This window comes from Arachis hypogaea, chromosome 11 (genome assembly GCF_003086295.3).
Source record: "Arachis hypogaea cultivar Tifrunner chromosome 11, arahy.Tifrunner.gnm2.J5K5, whole genome shotgun sequence".
NCBI lineage: Eukaryota > Viridiplantae > Streptophyta > Magnoliopsida > Fabales > Fabaceae > Arachis > Arachis hypogaea.
Genome location: NC_092046.1, coordinates 4,804,187 through 4,829,006, shown reverse-complemented (window position 1 = coordinate 4,829,006; position 24,820 = coordinate 4,804,187).

Sequence of the window (24,820 nt, the reverse complement as noted above, 5' to 3'; positions counted from 1 at the left end):
CTAACACGCTAAACTAATTTCTATTTTAATTGGCATATATTAAATTGACTAACTAGTTATAATTAAATCTATGTTTATTGTTATTAAAAAACGATATAAATAACAGATAGTTCCAAAGTTTTCATGCAGAATCATTCAGGTAATTTTCTCTCTCCATGCATGCAGAATCATTGGTGTAATTTTTCTCGATAGATGATGATACCTAAAAAACAAGAATGCATGCAATGTACAATGGGACGTGGCCAATAGCTTGAATGTGCATGGTAATCAAAACAGTACCTAGAAGATAGGATCATTTATAGCTTATAATTATATATGCAAGCATGCATGTTTATGGCGGATAACTCCACTGCAACACACACAGAGAGAAGTCACTTCTAGATAGCAACCATTCACACCCTTCACTCTTCACTCTCCATATCCCACCACAATGGACCAAAAGCTAAAACGCTAAGTCCTGAACTTGCATTGCCTTCTATTGTGAGATTCATGATAAGAATTAATATGTAAATTTTAACCATTTTCTGCATGGTAAAGTTATAGATTTGGTTTCACATTCTATAACATTTATTTGTTGTCTTTTCCTTTATCTTGGTGTTTTTTTGGGTGAATGGGTAATATTTACATATTAAATTTTAATTTCAAAACCCATTTTTTCCACAACTTCCAACAAGTATTGGATTATAATCACGGTAAGAGAGATTATTTGTATCGACGGTCAAGCCATCGCTAATTAAATTTACCGACAGTTAATTAATCGTTGGTAAAAATGCATAGACATGGAACATTGGTAATTTTCTACTCATAACATAATAATAACGATGACAAAACTGTCGGTAAATAAAAATGTGGTGAAAATAAGTAATTTAATAGCCTTGAGTAAATTAGGGTGTTGTAGTTTTCTACTCATAACATAATAATAACAATGAGAAAACTGTGGGTAAATAAAAATGTGGTGAAAAACAAGTAATTTAATAGCCTTGAGTAAATTAGGGTGTTGTAGTTAAGAATATATTAAAAAAGTTGTCGATAAATATTCTATTTATTTATTATGAAATTAATATTTATCGACAGCCTAAGATTATTTATTTATTTTTTGCTTTTTTCTAGATGTTAATTTTATATATATGTATATATATATTCAAATACATATTATATCAATGAATTATTTAAATAAAATTTTAAACCAAATAATAATATCAAATTTTAATTATTCAAAATTAAATAAATAATAAATCTATAAACTTATTCCAGAGTCAAATACAAAGAATTAAAATAAGAAAAAGTATGGGGAGCCAATGTAGTTGCTATACATACAATATGTACAATGGGGATATTTTTGTAATTAAAATCAAATGATAATTAATGTAATTATTATTATTTATTTCAAATTTCAAATTCAACCCAAATAAGGATTTCACAATGCAAAACTAAAAACTGCCAACCCTCTCCCCTATTTGCACGGATTTGCTTCTCAGACATTCTCATCTCTCAACGGTGCCACCTCGCAACCCGCAACAGCCGCCATCGCGCATAGCCTCGGAAGACGCCACCATGAGCATCGCGAAGGACCGAGCAACACCGTTGTGCAGCATAACTGCCTTCCTCTCCTTCGAGTGAACGGAATTGCTTCTCCCCAAGTCTCATCCTCTCTCACCGTGCTGTGCCGCCACCCACAGCAGCCCCCGTCTCCCATAGCTTCGTGAGACATTGCCGTGCACACCGCGAACACCCGAGCATCACCGTCGCGCAGGTTGCGTCGTTCGCGCAGCCCTAAACCTGCCAGTCGGAAAAGCCCCTCCCACCAGCCAGCGACGTTTTACCCTCCGACGTCTTCTTCGTTCCCCTCTTGGACTACAAAAGGTTAGTATAAGGCTATTGTTCTACTCTATAGATTATGTTTGTCTGACACCTAGGGTTCAGATGTTCTTTGATTTTAGAAACCGAGCACCATGGAAATTGAGCTCAGCACTGCAAAAAGGGGTTTTGCAACAGGAATTTTTGGCTCTTCTGCTAAGCCTAGATCAATCAAGGCTCAAGCTTATTCTGGTTTTTCTTCTATTGCTGATTCATGCCTTTGCTTTGTTTAGTTTATTAGATATATTCTGATATTTCTATAAAGTTAATCAATGATATGTGAACTATGAAGTGGTTGATTTTGATTTGCATATACACATGTATATTGGTTATACATGATTTTTATTTTCATAGATAGACTGCTTACTTGATATTTGATTTTGGTGTTGAATTGCAACAAAGTTTTTCTATTTAGACCCTTCTTGTCTATGTGAATGTATACTCATTTAGGAATATTTGAGAGATTTCCTTAATAGGACTCATTTCTTTAATTTGCTTCTTGATTAATTCTTGCAGAATGTTAGATCACTGATTATGGTCAACCGAAAAATATAGTTTGGCAATGTAATTTTTTCAAGTACAATTAGGCATTTTGCAAAACCATGCATGTTGTGTTAATATGTAGTATTATCCAGTATAGCTGCCTTTTGTTACATCTCTTGATTTGATGGGTCTTAATATCATAATATGCAGAATTTACATATTGTGAAGAAGCTTATGCCTCTCAAAAAAGTTTCTTATTGAAGTTGTATTGCAAATATATCCTTGTTTTTGCCTTATTTTGGTTATGATGATTCTTGTTATGTGTTGATGTTCCTCTTTGTACTGCTCGAGAAACTGGTTGGCACATGACATATGCTTTGTTTTGATGTTGGTTTGATAATAGGTTCTCTTAAAAATGGAGGTGCACTTGTTTACAAGGCATGACAGCATGGTGATAGTGTTGTTCCTCTTGATTTTCTACTCTTGGATAATCACCTTTGTTTACTATTTCTTCTTATTTTCTCCATTTTTCAATCACTTAATAATGTTTAAGCTCCATATTCCAACAATTGAGATTCATGTTGCAGATGGTCTAAAACATTAATGAGATATCCCAGGTGATTATTATTGTTCCAAAAAGGAAACTCTCTGAGACAATTTTAGTGACCAAAATGGCAAAATCTTCGAGTAATAATATATTGTTATTCTATTAACTTTAGTGATTTTAGCATCTTTGATGGTAAACCTGTTATTTGTCATTGTATTAAAAGATGGAGGCAATGTTGTTGACTTTGATCTGTTGTACTTATTTTATTTGCAGTAATTATGTAGCTCATTATATGAGTTTTCCCTTAAATACAGATTGAAGCAACGAATTTGTATAAAATGATTACTCAATTACGAAAAAAAATCGTCAGAAGAATAAACTAGGTGATTATTTTCGACTTTTTGGATGAAACGATGGTCTTATAGATCAATATGGAAGAAGTTGGGCAAAACTGTCCCAGAATTGCAACTTGGATAAAACTTTGGAATTACTATTTGGTATTTTCTGCATAATTTTAGGATTTAATACCTTTCAATTTATTTTGTTGTCACATTTGGTATATTTTCGTCTAAATACAGGGATGACTTCATTGAGGTCACTTAATGTTTCAAATATAGGAGCTACCAGTCGAAATGCTACCGGTTCTTCTTCAAGTCCAAGAGTTTTGAGAATTAGGGTGCTGTTTACTTTGAATTCTGTTATTGGAAGATCAGTAAAAGCCACAGCCATCTTTTAGCCACAATAGACATAGTCCAATCAGTAAAATAGTCCGGATGTTCATTTTACTAAGACGGATTGAGAGCTCAATAATAAGTTGCAGAGGGATTGAGATACATCATGTACTATACTTTAAGCCATTTAAACTAAGACGAATGTTTATTTTACTATAATTACGGATGGCTCTATCCATTCTAAAGTGGATGGTTATTTTGGGTATACTATTTGTAGTACAATTTATTACCCTGTTGTGTTAATGTAAACAAAAAAATTAAAAGAAAATTTGAAATAGGCTGGATGTTCATTTTACTAGGTAGGCTGATGGTTATTTTCATTCTAATTTGGATGTTTAATTGATTTGGATTGAATTTAACATAATTTTGCCTGATTAAAAGGCTTTGTTAAAATTATTATGAGCATGGAGTCTGTTATAATTTGAAAATTTACTAACACGCTTAATTCTATTTAAGTTAGTCATTTTCTTAAAATTTAAGCTAATAAATTATAAAAAAAATGTCACTATTAGATTAAGTGTCCAATAAATGAAAAAATTAATCGGTACTATACTTGCTGTTTATATTGCTTTTATTCACTGCTATTTATATTGATTAATACAATAAGAATTCTTGCTGTTTATATTGCTCTTATTCATTGAATTTTATTTTTCGCATCAATGATTGAGATAAATCACGTACTATACTTTAAGCCATTTAAACTAAGGGGATGTTCATTTTAATATGATTGCGGATGGTTCTTTTCATTCTAAAGTGGATGATTACTTTGAGTATACCATTTGTAGTATAATTTATGACCCTATTGTGTTGATGTAAACAAAAAATTAAAAGAGAAACTAAAATAGGCCAGATGTTCATTTCACTAGGTAGGCCGATGATTATTTTTATTGTATTTTGAATGTTCTATTTATTATTATGGTTCTTTCAGAGGAAAAAATAAATTAATAAAGAAGTTGTAACTATATTCATAAACGCGTGATTAAAGGCAAATTAGGATTAGTGGTCACTGAACATAGCCGGTAACTTCCTATTTGAGATCCTATAGGGAAATTGACTCTGCTCTCTAATTTCTCTAACATTTTTATTTTCGGTCCATAGCCACCTATCCACACATTCAAGAAAATAGCAGTATCCTTGTGCATGCAACCACATTACATTAGAAAGTGTAGCTCCGTGTCTCTAACCAGTTTGACGTATATTAATTAATGGCAAAACTAAGTTGGATATTGGCTTCAGTCTCACTATGACTAGTAGTTTAGTGCTGTTTTATTTCAACTTTTTGGCCACAATAGACATAGTCCAATCTAATGCTCTTTTTCTTGTCTTCTTTTTTAATGCTTTTCAAACATTCAGTTCTTTGTGCTTTTTGCCAACCCCTTGCACACAAATAAAAACACATTTTTTCTTATTGTAAATCACAGCTTTATAGGTTCTTGAGTTCATATATATAGCATAAAGATTAACAAAGTTAAAAGATCTATAGTATGTCGTCATTTACATTGTTCAGTATTACAGAACAAAGAAATTAATGGAGCAAGCAATATCTTCTCAAAATGTTGGTTGCTTTCTATGATGCAGTGTGCCCCGCTGCCTCAAAGAGAGGGAAGTATTTGTACACGACAGGCTTTACCTTTTCTTCTGCAATTGCTGGCCAAACATTCTTCTCCCTTTCATAGTATACAGTCTCATCATGAGGTTTCTTAGGTACACTACTCATAGTGAAGACTCAACAAAATCATAAACCACAAAAGGAGGGTAATTTGACAGCACAAATAAATCCTATCTTTACCGTCTATCTTACAATATGGAAGTTTGTACTGCAAGCCAACCATAAAAGTTTGTAAACCATACAAGGCCCCAATACTTTTTCATGCTAAAATAAATTCAACTAAAACTCATTGCATGAGAAATACATAAACATTAAACAGATTAAATTGCATGCTATATACGACAAAATGAAAACAAGGTATGAAATTAAGAATAAGGTAGAGCAATGATTGATTTCTAGCTAGAACTCTAAACTCTGTTTAGACTAATATCCACAGTCAGTACACATTATCATAATTAAGAAATGATTTAGTTTCCAGTTAAAACTCTAGGTATTATTCAGACAAGTAATAAGCTAAATAAATGAATATCTTTCTCTTCACCCCTCAACTGAAAACAAAATAAGCTCAATTTAACACTATAATTGATTACCACTACATAACAACATGGTGAGGATGAACCTATAAGACCAAGCTCATGAATGTAGAATCTAGAAGGGGAAAAAAGAAATGAACAACATTAACTAAGACAGTAGAACAAGATGGCTTCAGTTTACTCAAATAACTGAAATGCAAAAGCTCGAACCTTTGCTATCCAAACTTAGATTACCTCTTGAGAAAATTGGAACTAAAATTCATTGAATAAACATCTAATTATCAACTAAACCCGTAGTCACCACCTAACCTGGGGCCGAGCAAAGTAGCTACTATTAGCCAGGGACGACACGCGGGAAGGAGGTTGGGCGTTGCAGTTTGGGTCGGCGCTGGTGGAGGCTCCAGGTCACGCGGCGATGCAGCGGTTGGATGTTCAGTAGCGACGGTACGAAGCAGTTGCTGCCAGCGAGGGAAGACGCGCGCGAAGGAGGCTAGGGGCTGCAATTCTGATCGGCGCTGATGCAGATTCTAGGTCACGCGGCGGCGCGGCGGTGGGATGTTCAGCAGCGACCATCTAATAAATAGTGTCAAATAAAGGTCATGCTATTTATGTGATATGTTCATAATAGAATTAAAGTAATTCGTATATGTGAAAGTAAACATCTAACTTTAACTTCTTCAAACTAAATAAATGGCAATGCTCAACCATGGAACCAACCATCCGATACGTTGCTAAAGTAACCATCTAATAAATAGTGTCAAATAAAGGCCATGCTCCGCTTGTTTAAGTCACATTGAATGCAAAGGTCCACACCGCGAGGGAAAAATATTATGCTATTTAACCCTGATTACGAAACTTTTGTAACTCTACCCACGCTAACCTTAAATCAATTGCAACCATCTAAACCAACATATTATTCTACATGTTCAAACACACTGAAGTTGTGACTATTGAGGTTTTTGCCATGAACATACAATCATCTCATAAAAACAAACTGAATCCATAACAAGAAGCAACAGAAACATGAATCAATTAAACAAGAAATTATCCCAGAAATCAAAACCCGCTTTGAGCATCATATACTAAATTGCTAACAAAAAAAAAAACAAAAGGGGGACCCATCAAACATCAACAGCAACAATGTTACACTGAATTATGATCAAGGGATAAAAAAAATTTGGTTATATTTCACTGACTAATGCAATGCGTGGTGCAACTTGATGAGCATAAACCCATTTACCGTACCTCATGGAATCATTAAAAGGACTTAGATGCTGCACTTAATTGCTCAATAGGATAAAAAAAATTAAGGGAAATGCGTCCTAAAGCAAAAAAAAAAAAAAGTAAACAAACGAAAGCTCAACCATGGAAACCAACTATCCGATACCCTGCTAAAGTAATCATCCAATAAATAGATTCAAATAAAGGCGATGCTACAATTGTTTACGTCACATTGCATGCAAAGGTCCACACTGCGAGGGAAAAATATTACGCTATTTACACCAGATTACCATCCTTTTGCGACTCTTCCCACGCCAACCTTAAATCAATTGCAACCATCTAAACCAACATATTATTCTACATGTTCAAACACAGACTGAAATTGCAACTATTGAGGTTTTATTCATGAACATTCAATCATCTCAGCAAAAAAAATGAATCCATAACAAGAAGCAACATAAACAGTAATCAATTAAACCAGAATATAACCTACTAACCGCAGATGTTTGAAGACGCTCTGGATTAGGTGGCCGTAACAAATCTGAGACCGTGACCCTTCTAATGGTCACCGCTTAAACTAGATGGCACAGGAAACAAGACCCAGGCAGCAGGCTGGCATTGGGATGATGCGAGCGCGAAGGGTTTGGGGCTGTAACTCACGTCGGTGACGCTGACAGTTGCAGGTCACGGATGTTCGGCTACGTGAGGAGTGACAGAGGTTCTTCCAGCGAGGGCATTGGCACAAGGAGGCGGAGCGCAACAGTTTCGGTCGGCAGGAACGGAGGCTACACGTCGCGCAGAAATAGAGCGGTGGGATGCAGGTTGCTACGCACACAGCGGGGCGGCGAAGAAAGGAGGGTTTTTCTGCAGAACAAACAATGGGGTTTTTTGGGAGGGTAGGGTAATGGTGGGTGATGAAGGGTTAATGTGAAAAAAAAATTGAATTTAGGGTAAATTGGGGGGTAGATATCACAAAACTGAATAGACAACTAGAAATTAGGGATAATGATGGTTAATTTATATTATTAATACATATTGGGCCAAATAAACAGCCCATTGCACATATTGTACAAAAATTTATGAAAACTAAAAATACAATAAAAAATAAAGTATACTACATGTATTTTTCCGAGATGAAACATCATCATCACCGTGATCCATCATCTTACTACTATGGTGGTGGTAGTGGCAATGTCAGCGGCCACGAATGTGAACGACGAAGTGGAGGTGGACGGATAAGGCACAAGGGCTCACTGCTATGAGCTATGCAGGAGTACATGTCGAAAACGATGCTCTTTCGCTGGTGGAGATTGGAGAGCTGTGTGTTGATCGTAATCCCTCCCTCAAATCTCTAATGAGCATGCTCTACTCCTTCTACTCCGCCACTATCAGAAAAATATGTTTTAGCGACAAACTTTTAGTGGCAATAACATAATGGCCACTGATTTCTTAATTTAAGTTATGTTTTTGTGGCAATTATATATTTGCCATTGTTACTATGTGTTATAATGACAATTGTTATTATTGTCACTAATAAATACAAAAAAAAATCCTTTTTAGTAAAAATTTTTAGTGATCATACAATTATGGCCAGTATTATTCTCATTACAATAATATTTTTAGAAGACTTAGCTTAATTTTTTTCTAATTTTATAACTGCAAGTTCAAAAATTAGTGTTTACCTAGTTTTGATTCAGAAGAGAAGACCTAGCTTATGTTAAAGGTGAAGAATGGTCTCACCGCTGAAACCCTAAGCTCGCCATAGTCGTAGCCGTTGCTACCGCCATCACCGCCGCAATTCATCTCCTTTTTTGTTATCGAGCAAAGGCACCTCCTCCACCAAAGCATCTCTAGATCTGGTAGCAACGTCCAAATCTCTGAGATCGAGAGAAGCGCATCTTCTGTTAGCACATCTCCTTTGCAAACGAGATCGTTGCCACCGATAGATCTTCTCCCTTTAATTTTTTTTTATTTTTTGTTTTTCATTTTATATTTTTACTAATTCTAAAATTCAACAGGATTTTGTTGTTGTTGTCGCCGTCGCCAACGGTTGTTGCTGCTCCGCTATTTCTCTCTGGTGGCCAAACTTGTTGCTCGTTGCTCAGCTTGCTCTCCATGGCCGCCATTTGAAGTAGGTAACAATCGCTAGTTTTCTCTCAGCATTTTTTCTTTTTATTTGTAATTGTAATTAACTGTATTTTATTTGTAATTTGTACATTGTCGAATACTACGCTGTGGATTGTAACAGTTGCAGCTAGTGGCATTGATAGGGAGTGCAAAAGTACTATAGTGTTGGGGAATGGAAAGAATGTTTCTATAAGTTTTTTCTTTGTTTCTCTTTAAGAATTTGATACTAACAAGACTAATTTCACCATAAAAAGTGCAGAGTTTACCATTTGTTTCAAATTTAATTTCACATACAAGTTTTCCTATATGCAACTGTATGCAATGAACTTTAATGGAAATAGAGTAAATATTGTTGGATTTTGTTGAGAACGGTACTATTGTCCACGGCACTATCACAGGTTCATATTTTTTCTCCCAATGTAGTTCTTTGCCATTTTAGATTTTTTGTTGCTTCTTTTTGTTAAACCCTAGCTTGGTTTCATGATTCAACATTTCTGATTTAGCATTGTTGCTTTGTTAGTGTTTCATTCCATTTGCCAATTGCATATTGAAATCATGCTCATTGGTTTGGTTTCCTAACTGCTAAACCTAATGCAGTTCCTGAGTTCTAACTGGCATTACCAGAATATTTCTATTAATTATTCCTTTATTGAAACTGACGGCCATCTATGAATTAGGGTTTGTTAGTGGATATTGTCTCTTCCACTTGAATTCTGTATTTAATACCCAATTGATTCCATAGATGTCGTTCTCTCCAAGCAGGAGGCAAATTTTGTTGTTTATAATCTTTTATTTCCTATATTCTACTTTGATACCTTGTTTGTTTTTATTGTTACTCTGCACTTCTTGATAATAACCTTTCTTGATGTCATTTTTTTTAATCTCATATTAGGTGACTTTGACACTTTATTTGACCAATTGCAAGTCAAATAGTAAAGGTTCATCACTAAAACCTCATATCATTGGAACCTGATACATGATTGTTCTAAATTACTTTAATCATAATGGCTTCTATTTAAAGTGTGTGCTTGCATTTAGTGGCAAAAAGCTTTGTGCTTGTATCTTTGATGTTCTGTTTTTCTGTCTTGTAGAATGAAGCACCTACTTCTAATTAGTATGAAGTGTGAACAAGGTTGATTTTATTTCCTTGACCGATGGAGAAATTGAAATTCTATGGTTAATCTGGTAGTGTTAATTACTTTCTTTAGCAAATTTTTCTCTATATAGAACATGACTGACAAGGTAACGTTAACCCTCGTAAAAGATGATAACTCCTTGAAATATATACAGTGATTTGTCCATTTTTTCTGGTCAATGTCCTTTGAAAATTGGGACCATATAGATTTTGCATTTTATACACTATAATATAACTTGACCAACTTTAATTTCTCTTATTTATGCTATGAGCTCACAATGATCCATAGCCATATATGTACACATGTTTAATGCTAGTTATACTTATAACTTTGTAAAACCATAATTTATTGCTAACTTTTATACAATGTTTGATTCCTTTCATGGTAGTATCAGTAGTTAAGTAAATAAACAATTTTTGCACCTCCACTCTGCTTACAAACTTTATTCTAGCAACACTGACACAACAATTTGTATACGAGAATGCCATACCGATCATTATGCTAACATGGTACATTTTTGGGGTGCATAAATCACTTCTTGGATTGGTGAAGGCCAAGAAATTACTACTTCACTCTTTTTCTCTTGCATGTTGTGAGGAGTTTTCTCCTGGAAAAAGTGGAAGCTTGTTTTACCTCACTCAAGATGGCAGGTTCATAATCAAGACCACCAAGAAATTTGAGGTCAAGGTTAGAAGTTGTTGCTTTCCTACCCTTTACTATATAGACATGGAAGTTGGAATGACATAATTTTTAAGTGAAAAACTATTATTTGTTGTGTTTAGTAAGGTAGACCTCTAGTTAAGACTGTTTTCAATGCTGCCTTTGTTTTCTTCTCTATAGAATTAACTTATACATTTCTCTTCATCTTTCTTCCACTAATGATACTTTAATGCTAACAAATTTACAGTAAGTCTATATTTTCAATTTAGGATACACTTGTTGAATTGAAAATAAATATTTTCTTTCACAATTATGCAAAATTATCTTATACCTTTCAATTTCTTTCCATAAATATATCATGGACTTAAATCATGCTAATGGAAATTGTTGGGAAATTCTTTGAATGATCCATACATAATGAAAATCAAGTACTTTATGTCTTAAATTCAAAGTATAATATGTTATTACCTTTATTTGTGTTGTCTATATGGACACAGTACATTAAATTTGTTACATTTGTCTTGCAGTCAGAAAAGTTTGGAAAGCTTAACAAGCCTATCTAGTTCCCTAAAACTCTTGACTTGGCTCCTTTCATGAGTGGGACTAGTGATAAATCACCTATATATAGACTGTATGGTGTAGTTGTTCACTTGGATATCATGAATGCTGCCTTTTCTGGTCACTGTGAGCTATGTGAAGAATAGTCAAAATAAGTGGTTCAAGGTTGGTGACAGTGTGGTAAGTCCCTCAGTTTCCATTTGTTTGCATATATTCTGAAGACATATCTCTTGGCTTGGTTTTATAGGTACTTGCTAGATTCTCACACCAAATTAGTAATATGTAGCCTTGGTTCCACCACTTGTAACATCATAAATCTGTGACCTATATATATCATTTGTTATTTATTATTGTGAATAAAAGTATATTTGCATAGGCTTGGTTGAATTCTGTGAAAAAATAAATGAAAATTCATATGACAATCATTTGGTTTGGATAAAACTGTTCCAAGGTTTATCGACAAGCAGGTTTTCAAATCATTTCTAAACTTTAAAACAAATAATTTTATTTCATTATTACTTACCATTCAAACCTGTTAGATACACCTAACAAAGTTTCTTCATATGGAATTTTGGTTTGTTTGGTAGGATCTATCTTTATGTGCAGTGCTCTAGAGCTTTTTCTGGTTAAAAGAAAGATTAAGGGACCTTCGTGGCTATAGGTTTCGAATTTTTCAAAAAAGAGCAAAGACCAACTTCAAAGCTAGGAGAATTGTGTCATTAGTGTCAAGGCGAAAAACATTGCCAAACTATCAATTCCTTGAAAAGTAGCCAAGGGTTTATAGTTTTGGATTCTTTAGTATATTCATGATTCATGATTTTTTCTTCTTCATTTATTTTTAAATTCTTAGATCAATTGCAAAAAATGAAAGCTAGGCTACTTTTAAAGGTGCAACTTTAGTTCATTGCTAACACTTGTATTGCTACATTGATGTAACATAGTTATAGGCTTGTAGCATTTTTTGTTGTTTAGATTTGTAACATGATTTATTACTTTTCAAGAGAAATTTGTGTATCAATATTTTGAGTTCAATGAAATATCTCATTTTGTAGTAATTAATTTAAGTATATTTATATTATGCATAACAATAATGATTATTGGCAAAAATAATTGAGATTCTAAAAAAAAAAATAGTTCGTTACTTCTAAGAAAATGAGTATAATATAACTAAAAAAGTCTTAAGAGTTTAGCGGCAATAGTAATGGCTGGTAAAAGTGAATAACATTGCAATTTTAGAATTACTTTTGATGGCCATATAAATTACCAAGAAAATGGCCGCTAAAAACTATATACTTTTTGCAGCCATTAAAAAAAAGTCTTTATCGACAAATGTTATAATTGCCACTAAAAACAAAATAAATGGCCGCTAAAAGTGATTTTTCTTGTAGTGCGCTCCTGTTGGTAGTGTACATCCAACTCTGCGTATCTCGTCTTGTGCTGTTGTAGTTCTCGCTCCAAGTCCTGTGCCAACTCCCTATTGAGCAGGTAACCACTGCTCCCTGTCGTCCACAGGTCCATTGGCAATGGACCAGGCACCAGAGAAACACAGAATTGTGGTGGTAGAGACATATTTTACACGGTATACCCTCTTCCGCATGCTCCGTCCACAAGGCATCCTCGTCAACTGGTGGGGGCTCTGGCCCCTGATCGATTTGTGCCACATGCTCTTCCTTAGCCTTTGCCATGGTATCCTAGAATAGGCGTTGATTTCATATTAGAGAAGGTTTAGCATTATTTAAATATAAACCATAATTTTGAATAATTGTTAGGGTTTAAGAAACTCACAACAGCCCCTTAAGAGCGCTTGTCGACCCACTGTGAGCGTTCATCCTTCCTTGTGAGCGTCTTTTTGAATATCTTGCTCCAAGTGTGTGCACAACCTGACTCACTCTCTTGTTAATATATTTTAGAACAACTTGAAGTCATTATATATCATATTTACAAAAAATAAAGCAAACGAATGAGTAACACAATTAGTTTATATGAACCATCTTCTTCATCGTCGCCAGGTAGGTGGTAGATCCCCTTATGTGCATAAATCCCCTGGTGCTAGATGCTCGATTGCTGGTCGATCCCCTAGCCTGAGTTGCCTAATAATCCTATATGTCCCAGTATTGCTTGAGCTATGCGAGGATATAATCCGGGATCAAGTCTGCCAGAGCATCCTTGTTGTGGATATTTGCAATTATCTCCTAGAGGATCTTAGTGACTCTTACCTACCAAGCATTGTATTTGTACATCATCTACTCCTCACCTAGGATGAATCAAAGTGTTGCTACAATATCAAATAGGTATCTTAAATCAGTTAATTGGATGCATTTCAGTTAAATAATTTTATATTAGTGTAGAGACTAAAATGATTCTAATTAATCAATCTAATACCTATTTAATTATACTAAAGTCTTATCTATGTTGAAAATACCACACTAGTACTGTAACGCTCCATGTCAGCACTATGTTAATTGTAGTTAAATTAGAGACGAACAAAGATCAAAATTTGTAAATTCAAGGATCAATTTGGTCATTTTCAAAAGTCAAGAATTATTTTAATGAATATTGTGAATTTCAAAGATCACTGAGTATTACCTCTTATTATGGGTGAACATGAATAAGATAATATCTGCAGATTTGCAGTATTTATCCGTATTAGATCCACAAATTGTGAATATTATCTAATCTGCAGGATCATGATCGGATCACAGATTTTATATCTGTATCCGTAGATCCGATCCGCAAATTCAAAATTAAATTAAAAATTATAAATAAATAAGAATATATATTTAAAACTCATTCATATAAAACCCTAATCCCATTCCCTTCCTATTGGCTGCGCTAACCCCCTCCCCCCAACTCACCTCACTCGCTCCCTCTAGGCTCTCCTCTCTTCACGGGCTCTTCTATCTTATTATCCAACCTCACCGTCATAGCAAAGGCCCTCGCCTCACCTGCTCACTCCTCTTCTACGCTGCCAGACTGCCTAGTCCTCTTTTCCTCAGTCCATCTATTCCTCTTCCCCAATCTTCTGCGCCTCTCAGTCCTCTCCTTGCCGCTTGCCTTTTTGCCGTTGTTCCTCGCCGCTCTCTTCCTCACCACTCTCCTCATAGACGTTGTTCCAGTGTCCTCGAGGTTCGAAGTTGTCATTCTACTTTGGGCTTCAACTTCTGGCTTCCACTTCTTCTTCTCGTGTCTACTTCTACATCTGCTTCTTCTGGCTTCTACTTTTGTGTTGTGTCTCTGCTTCTATTTCCATTAAGCTTTGGGTTCTTGATTCTGCTTCTATTTCCTTTAAGTTTGGACTCTAGCTCATTTTTTTTATTTTAAATTGAATTCTGTCCGCTATTAAATTTAGATGTACTAAATAACAAGTTATAATCAACAACAATAATAACTAAATAGATTCATAATCAATATCGTTAATCAGTTACTTAATTTATCAAATTATAACCCAATATATAACTAAAAAAAATTAACAGGCTAAAATTCAGCACAACCACACCTAAATCAACTTCATCATTACAATTACAGGTTAAGATTCTCTAAACAGGAACTCTTTATTCTTAAGACATAAACCTAAAAAATTTAGTTAAAATTATAGTATCAACCCTTCAATTGTACTATTAAATCAATCAAAAAATTGATTAAATTTCAATGATGATTTATAGCAAAATAACAAATTAATTAATTAGTTAAAAAGAATGCAAGAATTTGTGAAGTGTGCAGTGTGACCTGCAACGAAAAAATAGGGGAATGCAACCAGGAACTCACCCACAGTGGCTCGGCGATGAAACCGGCGCAAAGCAGGCGACAAAGCAAGAAGACGATGAGGTCCGAACTAGGGGTGGCAATTGCTGGTTGCTTCTGTTTTTTCTTGACTGAGTCGGCAACGAGAAGACCAAGGAGAGCTGCGACACACAAACTACGGTGGAAAGCCAACAACGACTGTGAATGAAGACGACGAGAGGGGGCTGTCGGGGACGATGAGAGTGTGTGAGAGACGAGAGGGTTAGAGAGAGAGTGAGAAAGGAGACGGTGAGGGGAGAGAGAGAGAGAGTGTGTGTGTGTGTGTAATTTGAAATGAGGGGGATAGGGTTTTGTGTCCGACCGTAAGTTTTTTATCCGACAAATTTATTACAAAATCTGACGCCGGTACTGCCGCTGCTAAACCACCGCTAACCTCCAATGCTAAATTCGACGGTATTCAACATTTTTCTTATAGTGACTATCATAAGAAAATTTTGGTTCTATAGTACTGTTGTTATGTTGAATTTGGTAATACTATTTGCCATGAAATTTTCAATTCTTCAATCTTTTGTGCTAGTTGTTTATATTATGATTTTGTTTTTTTAAGAGAATTTTTCAATTTTTTAATTATTAGATTTCTTATTTTTAGCCGGATATCTGATACCCGATCCGATCCGTAAATTTGCGAATTGGATCGAATCCTACGTTAAGAAATGCGGATATTAGATCTGATCCGATGATCTTAATGTGGATTGGATCGAAATATTACTCATATTTGATCTAATCCATGTGCAGTCCTACCTCTTATAATTAATAAGTAAAGATTTAATTACTCTTAATTAATATAGTGAGACTTACATACGATAAAATTAACGTCTTACTTTATTACTTTATTAATTTCATTATTTTAGAAGATGTAAATTTTTATTTATGCATGCGTGCATTACCCATATATTTCGGTATGCAAAACCTTGATGAACATATAATTGCCATCATATAAAAATATATTGTTGGTCAAACGTTAGCAAAAATAGCTTGCCTCCGAACATTTCTGCTATTAAAATTAAAGCAAAATACTTCAACAAAAATATTAAAGTAAAATAAATAAGGTGTATTATATTAAGATAAAATTAACATATACATAGAAATATTTTTCTATGCAATATAATCTTTTTACTTGTATGTAATTAGTATTGAGGTTTTAATCCAATATATACCCCGTACAAGTTTATTTTATAATTCATTCACCACTAAACTACTGCTATTGACAATTTGACATAATCAGTTTTATTCTCTCTGGAAACCATACTAATTTCGTCAATTCTCAGTCCGAGGTTTGCACCATATCATGTTTGCACCTTTTCTGCAGTAAATAAAAATACAAAATTAAAAAGGGACGATGATAAATAATTATATACCATAAAATCAAATAAAAAGTATTCATACGTGGTTCAATTTTGTAAGGGTACTAATAAAAAATTAAACCACCTTTCCTTATTTTGTTGTATAAATTTAAATAAGAAAAAATAAAGGCACAAATAATTATATGTTCAAAAATTCTGCACTTCTATTAAGAAAATAATAATTCTTTATTTTCAAAACAGAAAAAGAAAAGTTAATTAAGGTTTTATAGCATATATAGTAATTTGGCTGCATATAGATACTCGCCGCATAAACCTTCATTTTTGCAGCGGTTAGGCCCAAACCACTGCTAAATAGTAAATACTGACAATATTGTCAAACTCTTTTTTCTACTTAAAATATAATTCACATAATTGAGAATTGAAATAATAAGACTACAATTTTTTTTTTGTTATTTTCATTTTTGAGACAGATGGATAGCAAATTCCAATTAATTAAGATATTAAATAATTATTTAGGTGCTATTAAGTTGATTTAAAAGGATATTTTTTCAATAAAAAAGATCTTTTTTATTTTTTAGCGTGTTTGGTAAATTTCTAGCAATAAAAATAAAAGTACTAAAAAAATATTTTTTGAGAAATTACAATTTATATCTTTTTTTAAAAGATCTTTATCTTAGAAAAATATTTTTCACGTAATAAATAAACAAAAAAGTAATTTTATATGGTTATACTCAAATATAATTGATAAATAAAAAGATCTTTTTACATGAGTTATCCAAATATAAAATTACTCTTACTTTTTTATAAGATCTTTTGAAAAAAGATAACTTAAAAAAGTATATATTTTTTTAAAAGTTCACCTAAATAAACTCTAACAAATACTACTATTTTATTTAGATTACAACCATGATATCTACCGTTAAATATGTTGACTAATTTTTTACTAATTTATAATCAAGTGGTGTTAGTAAAATATGGAAAAGTGAGAATGAGTGAAAAATTTAATTAAAAGCAATTTTGTAAAATATTTTTTACTTTTGCAACTTTAATACTTTTAATTTTGCAAATATTTAAAAGTGACCATTGATTTAGATATTTAATTAAAAATTTTGATTGTTACTGAATAACTAAAACGTATTGATAAGCTGTTGAATTTTTTTAAGAGTATTACACCAATTTTCCCCCTTATTTATTTAGTCGTAAAAGTTAACTTTAAAGAATGAAAAGTAGAGGGAAAAGATAAGTCATACTCTAAAAACTTGTGTGATTCTAATAAGAAATAATGTTTTAAATTTTAACTTTTTATTTATGAAACAAGAGTTGCAATTGTTGATGAGATCTTACCAAGTATATGATAGGGATGTATATGAGTAGGGTGAAGTCGAGTTCGCCTAGATCTAGATCTGATTCTAAATTTGGTAAAATTTTACTATTTTTAAATCACACTAAAATCATGTCTAAATCGGTGAAGTGCAAATGTTGATAAACTTTATGGCAAAAAATTATTATGCACTTATTTATAAAAAAGAAAAAATATATTTATTATCGAGAAGTTAATATCTATATTTGAATTTGAATTTGTCCATAAATTCTAATTTCATGCTTTTTTAATCTATTTTCTAATTCAACAAGTGTGATTAAAAACAAATCGATAAATTTATAATTAATATAACATAATATTAAAATTAATTTAAAATATATATACTTTTTTTAGTCTCCTTAAAATGCACACATAATAGATGAAGCTGGATTCAATTGACCCGAATCCGACCCTAAATAATAACCAAATCTATTTTTGGATCCTTATTCGACCTTAAATCTAGTGAAATCACATCAAATTATTAGTTCCCAAAATACTTAAATCCAGATCAAATTTTCGAACCAAACCTCATGTATACCCTTGCTATATGATATGTTTCAGGTAGTTAAAAAGGAATAGCTCAAATAACCAACCTCGTAGTTGATAACATCTAAATGTAAATTCTTTTTTTTTTTACTTAAAATTAAACATTCATATAGGTTAAAATCCTTCGAAGTTATAATAATAATAATAATAATAATAATAATAATAATAATAATAGAAAGATGACCTACTTCAGGAGGAAGACGATAGGCTGAAGGACGAGCAGGACCAGGACGAGAAGCATGTTGGGTCCCTGTTCAAAATATTCTAACCCTTCAATATTTATAATTAATATATAAACATCTTCACGTTTGCATGTGGGGCTCAATAAAAAAAATTGTTCATGTGGAGCATAGAGGGAAAAAAATTTTCATGAAAAATATTTGTATAAAATTTTATGGTGTTTGGATACAATTTTTCTAAAAAAAAATAAGACTTCCATTTTAAAGAAAGAGTAAAATATTGTTTTTGTCCTAAATGTTTGGGATAAGTTCTATTTGTGTCTCTAACGTTTAAATCGTCTTATTTGTATCCTTAACGTTTATAAAAGTGATTCAATATTATCCTACTATCAATGTTTATAAACGATACTTTACTCTTTCTTTATCCTCTATTATTACTTATAATTAATTTTTTATTTATTTTATCCTTTTTGATAGGATCATAATTCATATTATACAAAAATTTAATAATAAACATAGTATATAATAATTACAATTACAAATTTTACAAAGTCGAATAAAAATAAAAAAAATTTCATACAAAACAAAAATAGAGTACGGCAAAAATAGAAAAAACCTCATACAAATAAGAAACAATAAAAATTTTATAAAACCAACAACATATATCATATGAACAAGAAAATAATATGAATTCTAAAAACATAATGTCAGACCACTAAAAAAATAATATAAAAAATATTTATTATATAAATAAAAAAATACAATAAAAATATAAAAATAAAAATATAAAAAAGAGTACTAAAAGTGATAAAAACAAAATAAAAATTTTGAAAAATCTTGATGAAAAAAATTTGAAACGAAGAATCACAAAGAACTATTATGAAAGTAGATGGTTACTTATATCTTTTTTATAAAAAAAAAATGAAGGGTAGGGTTGGTAGAAAAGAAATAACTAGCCGCCATGGACTACAATTTTTCGTGCATTCAGAGGCGAAATCACTTTTGTGTTCAAGCGGATAAAAAAATTGCCAAACATAAAAATGAAGCGTTCAAGAGACTCAAACCCTTTAATATCGAGTTCACACACTCAGAGATATTTGTAGTCATATGTCCGAATCTCCGACCTTCATCCCAATGTTGAGTCTAATGTGTATAGTCAATCCGATTAGCCTAGTCACACATTATAGGATTTTCGGATCGGAGGATGTCAAACCAGTAGTCAAAGTTGACATCAGTATTGGCATAAACAGCATTTACTAATAACCTCTGTGCATCCTTGCCCTTAAAAGTCAGGGTGAAATTCGCCCCCATGTGACGGATATAAAAGACCCGGTATGCATTAGGCGGAAGCTAGCCACCATCAGGAACTTCCAAAGTAGCCTTTATCCCATTGTGCTTATCTACTATGACTAGAATACTCAATTGAGACATCACATGCTGTTAAAAGTGAGATAAAAAGAATGACCACGACTCAACATTAATATTCTCACCCTCTACAAGTACAAATGCAATAGGAATGATGTTGGAGTTGTCGTCCTGAGCAATCGCAACAAGTAGTGTACCACTGTATTTGCTATATAGGTGGGTCCCGCCGACACTGACCAACAGCTTGTAATGACGGAAGGCCTCGATACTCGGTGGAAATGTCAAGAAAAGCCAATGGAAATAAGCTGAAAAGGCATCCACTTGCCCACCAACCCGCACAGGACTCGTCCTCAACACCGCGACACTATCTGGCATCGTGATCTGTACATCCAATACCCATCGTGGCAAGTCATTGTATGCCTCTTCCCAATCTCCATAAATCTGCGCCACAGCCTTCTATTTAGCCATCCAAATCCTCCTGTAAGTCGGTCTAAACTAAAGTGTGACTCAGTGGCATTCTGCAGTACCTTGATCGTGACGGCAGCATCAGCTCTAATCATCAGCAGTATGAAGGTCGATATGACATGATAATCACTAGATATCGATGTGGCTAGGCAAGTGTGAGGACCATTGTACCGTTTTACCTCCCAAATAACTCTGCGCTAGCGGAGGCTAACCCGAATGAGTCATGTGCACCCGTTGCCAAACTCCTTGCACTTGCCATAGTACTTGCGATGATCATATTCTAACACCTTGTACTCGACCCGACAGCGAATGCTATAAGTCTTCACGTTAACATGACATCCTCTTTATTCTGAAACTGCTGACCAACTTGAAATTCAGATACAACTCTTGTATTATGTGTATCTCTGGCCCCGAAACTAACAGGTACTTTCAGATCCCCTTGTTGTGCCATGACATCCAAGTCCAAAGTCGAGAAGTGCAGGGGGTACTGATGAGTTTCTGAACTAGAGGCTCCGCCACCCACAAGTGGAGTAGTCCGTGGTATGTCATCGTCAGTATCATCAGCTATCGTGGCGGGCTCCACATAATCATTATCATCAAGCAGTGCATCCTCAACCCCATCTGATACTCCACCCTCTCTAAAGATTCGGACCATAATAGGAGTACCAGCGTTGCAATCGCAACCTCCCCCAAGGGTCCAGTCTCACCAACTCCTACGTTACCGCTACGGTTCAGATTAGCTGCAAAGGACGGGGATGCAAATAAAACTGCCTTAGGAACAATCACCAGCACAGATGATGAGGCACCAATAGGCATAGAATTAAAGTAGGCTGCATGTTCTGAAGATTGAGGATTCCGATTCGAACATCCAGAACTATATACCATATCCACAAGCTTCGCCAGCAGCTTTGGGGTCCTCACTTCAGGAAACTGCCGACGACAATGGAATAGAACTTGCAAATCTTGACGAATGAATTGTACTTCACATCATCGTGCAACACGGAAATCGAAATTCTATAGAATAACTTCTCCACCCGTTTCACGCCATGCAGCCCTAGTCTCTGGAGTATAGTATTCTGAAACTCAGTGAAACTTGTCGAAGGTGTGAGGAAAACACTCAGTGGGTCTTTATCAGTAAATTTAATTCATGATCGCGTTTTCTTCTTGATTAACCCTCTATAGTGCAGAAGAACTAAAAAACTCTCATCACTAGCCATTGTGAATCTCACTATGGTGAAAATTTTACGTTCAGCTTCTATTTATATACGTTACGCATATACTAAATCGAATTAATTCCTTTAGATTTATATACATAGTACAATTCATACTAAATCGAAACTAATGGAGTTGATTTACCATTAGCCATTACCAGCTATAAATCGAACTCAATGAATTCGATTTACTAAGGGGGTTAAATCGTTACTATTTGATTCGATTTACTATTATTGGGCAGTCGAATTGAATTAATTCGATTTACCTATGAACACAAAAATAAACCAATTCAAATCTTATAGATTCGATTTACTACCTAAGTCTATAATTCGAATTCATTGAATTTGATTTACATAGATATGTAAATTGAGACATGCACATAGCCTTTTTTATTTACTTTAGGGGTACACATAAATTTGGTTTGCAAATGGTTATTTACCCTTAACAAAAGATTATTTTAAAATTAATTTTAATTTGAAAGACAATTTTAATTTTTACCAAAAAATTTAAAGATCTAAATAGTACTTAACTCAAAATGTAATAAATGATATGTATCTCATATTTAATTTTTCTGTTTTAATGTTTTGTACAAAATACTTAAGGTAAAGTATATTTTTCGTCCTTGAAGTTTATAAAAAATTTTAAAAATATTCCTAAATTTTATTTTATTTCAATTTTCTCCCTAAAATTTTTTATTTATATCAATTATACTCTTACCAGCTAAATTTTCATAAAGTTTAGGACTAATCCAGTAATAATGCATACTATGTCTGGTTTGCCTATGTTAAAGATTCTTGTAAAATTGTTATTGAATCGTTCTTACATTTTTTGAAAAATTAGCCGTTATGAGTATATTTGATGCAATTTGATAACTTCTTGGACAAAATTAAAATAAAATAAAATTTAGAGATATTTTTTAAATTTTTAACAAACTTCAAGAATAAAAAAATATACTTTACCCAAACACTTAATATATATTTAGTGTACACTTTGGCTGCGTTTGATTTTGAGAACAAGATAAGATAAGATATTGAGAACAAAACATAAAAGACAGAAACACAAAAATTAGTATTTTTATATTTTATTTGGTGATAAACTAAAATAAATTGTAAAAGTCTAATTTATTCTCAGTTTTTTATTTAAAAATTTTGAAAAAAATATAAAAATAAAAAATATAATTATAAAAAATTAATAAAAATAAAAAAAATAAAAAATAAATTATACCTTTTATTAGTATTTCTAAATATAATATTTCTATCAATATTTTATTTATTAAATATAATTTTATATTTTTTTATCTCTATTTAAATATTCTATATTTATAAACAAATGCAGCCGTATATACTAATGTCTCTATAAAAAATTGGTGTCTTAACTACAGAATATATGTGATATGATATGAGCCACTTTTCATGACACTATCAAAAAATATCCCTAATAACTGTAACTAACTATACAACCCTATTAGGCAACTCCACCTTGCTCGTCCTTTCATTCCTTTTTTAGAAAGCCTTTATTCTTTACCTAAAATGGGAAAAGTACATTATCTTGTTACAAAGACACTACTTAACTCACTTTTCAGGATTTGATTGTACTATAAGCAAAATATCGCCTATAATTGTTTTGAAATTAAAATTCATATACAATTATCTTTATAAAAAATTATTAATTTAAAATGATTAAATAATTTAATATATTTATCTAAATTATTATTAATAATTTTTAATTATTAATTTTATATAAAAATATGTGTATATAAATTTTTATTCTACTATCTTTCCGTCTTTCCACTTAACATTTCCATTCAACACCATTCCTCGGGGACCGATGCAATTGCTTCCTATGACTTTTGGAGTATTAAAACTCTCCTTAAAAAGTTAGAAATAAGTTATGTTTTTTCAATTTAAATTTTGTTTGCACTAACATTGTTTTTTTGTTTTCATTTCAGCCTATTTTATACTTATTTTATTTTTGAATTGCTATTGGCTCATTACAAAATTATAATAGAAACAAAAATTAAAAAAATAAAAGAATTCATATTTAAATTTGAAAAAAGATAAAATTATTCTTTTGAAGATTTAGTTTAAAATTTTCAAATATATATTTAAAGTTTAAATAAAAAACAAAAATATCTATTTAATAATAATGTTGTTTAAATATATCTAAATTTAAAAATTTGAATTTAATATTAAAAAAATTAAAAAATCATGTTTAAGGTTCAATTTAAAAAAATCAAAATCATTTTTTAAGATTAATGTTATTTAATAAAAACTAAAATGTTAAACTTTTCCTTTTTTTAGTCAAGGGGAATCACCCAACCCACTACAAACAAACCCGAAAACCCACCCGATCCAAAGCCTAATACCATCTCCATCACTTTTGAAGCAAGAGCGCCGGAAAAAGCTCCGCCGCGGTTTGCTCCTCAGCACTTTGGTTCCGCAGTCATCTCCGATCCTCCTTGGTCACGCGTAGTCTTTCCTCTGTGCTGGATTCATGTTTTGATTCGCTACGCTGCTGCTTCTCCTCTGTGATTCCTGTTGATCCCCCAATGGCGCTGGATCTCCGTCCGCAACGCCTAAAAATTCTTTTGTTTTGAAGGATCAAAGGCAAACAGACTGACCCTGACGTGGTTGGACGCGGCGGCAACGACAGAGAAAATATTGAGGAGCGATCAGGGTGATGTACAGTGAGTGGCTGACGGAGTTAGAGAGAAAAACAAGAGACGACGGTATATAAGACAATTAAATTATTTTAAATAAATAAAAAGAATCAAAATAAATTTTTATTTTCATTTTTTTTAAAATTTATATCTAATGGAGTTTTAAAACTCCAAACATTAAACATTAAGGGAGTACCCTAACAGCCATCCCATTCCTCCCCTCAAACAAAAAACCGAAAATCTTCGATTCTGAGTTTGTTGTGAAACTCATGATCAGCTGGGATATGCCATAGTCCACATTGACTCGTAACAGGTATTTTTGGCATGTGACTTCTAAATTTTTTTTTTCAAAATGGATACAGAGGAATGTGTGAAGTGCTTGTTTGGGTCTTATTATTTTAATAAAAAAAGATATTTTTTCGATAAAAAAAGATATAATTTTTTATTTTTTAGTATCTCTAACAAAT